General features: G+C 37.1%; 1 protein-coding gene across 1 annotated transcript in view; it reads left to right on the forward strand.

Annotated features, from left to right (window-relative positions):
• Nucleotides 1–1,598, forward strand: part of LOC101862370 (ankyrin repeat domain-containing protein 11) — a 35,670-nt gene that overhangs the window by 730 nt on the left and 33,342 nt on the right. The gene's annotated exons all lie outside the window — the stretch shown is intronic.

Consider the following 1,598-nt stretch of genomic DNA (forward strand, 5'->3'; position numbering starts at 1 on the left):
ACACACACTGACACACACACACACACTCACACACTAGGCCTACACACCACTATTTCTCTCATTTGTACTGACTGGTCCTAGATCTAGATCTCTAGATCTAGAGCTTTTGTGTACAACAAACAAGGTTACTGTCAAAGAATTCTACCCAGTTTCTAAGAAGGCTTTAGGTAGGCTAATAATCTAGATTTCTTGTTTGCTGTATCATAGAGATAGGCTAAGTCAAGTTGCTTCAATAATTGGTGGACTGAGTTGGGCTTTGACTTTGATAAACAATGATTATTATGGTGTAGCATAGGCCTAGAGATCTATTCACTTCACAAGTCTAGTCTTAGATCTAGCCTATTAGAAAAGAGAAAGTTTCATTTTTTAAATCTAATGCTCGTACCTTCTCAGTAAGAAGTTGTGCAATCTTGGTGAGAAAAGTTTGGAAAATGTGAGCCTCAGCCTCATGAATGAGTAGCAAGGCTGGGAAAGGTTTTTTAATGCATGAAGCTACAGTAGAACAGAGATCACCTAGCACACCTCTTTGGTTTGCTGATGGATTCAATTTAACTCCATCGTTGAAAGCAAATACCTCAAAGTTATATAACATTAGACTCTCTTGTCACTCTTGAGACACAGGGTGCAAAATGTTTTTCTTACCTGGCCAATTTAACTCCCTTTTCTGTCAAACAGAGATTGACATTTAGTGCTCATATTCCTGAAGTATCATAGCACGAGATGTGGGAATGTAGGGTTTGGGAGATTGGGGGTCTTTTATTGGTTTGGCAACCACTGTATTTCTTGTCATGTAACAATGCAATGATGAGAAAAACAGATTAAACTGCGAGGCAAATTATAAACTTAAAATTCCATTTGTTCAGTAAACAAAGATTTTATACACTATGATCTCCATTCATAATGGTAAATGACAAGCATTGTAATGACGCAGTTCACTGAACATGTCATCATTATTATGTACAAGAAAGGATACACATTGGACATTATCATTGCTCTATAGTTAAAGGCTGCGCAAATACATTTATCGAAGCCTCAATACCAGAAAAACATGTGTTCAAAACAATTTTTTATTAATTTGAGGCAAAAGCACAAAGTCAATGGGGCTGACTTGCAATAACCAGTGATGACAAACATGACTTGTACATATAACGATGATACACAATGTTCTGGAAAAGACAAAGTCATGCCTACAGAGAGAAGTGTATGCACTTTAAGAGTTAAAAACAGAGGTTTCTTTTGCTTTGAAACAGATATTATATCAGGTAGTGTCCAAAGACAGTGGGCTATCACAATTATGTTTTTAATTATGACAAACAGTACTCGTATGACAAAATGATAGTCCAGGAATCACTTTTAAAAAACGAACATTTTTGACACAAAATTTACAAAGATTGTAATGCTGACATGGGGTCTGAAACTGCTAATGCAGGTTCTACATCCTTTATTTGACATTTAAGTTTTGGAGGAGCAAATACTAATAACGAAGTGGCTAGCCGTACTTAATAAAGGCCACCTCTATTCTCACCCGGAGTGAGAATAGTGCAGGCGAGTCTTGTGGCTATTCTCACCCGGTGCGCGTTCACCAAATTTTGCGTTCA

Source organism: Aplysia californica, unplaced genomic scaffold (genome assembly GCF_000002075.1).
Source record: "Aplysia californica isolate F4 #8 unplaced genomic scaffold, AplCal3.0 scaffold00500, whole genome shotgun sequence".
In the NCBI taxonomy this organism is placed as follows: domain Eukaryota; kingdom Metazoa; phylum Mollusca; class Gastropoda; order Aplysiida; family Aplysiidae; genus Aplysia; species Aplysia californica.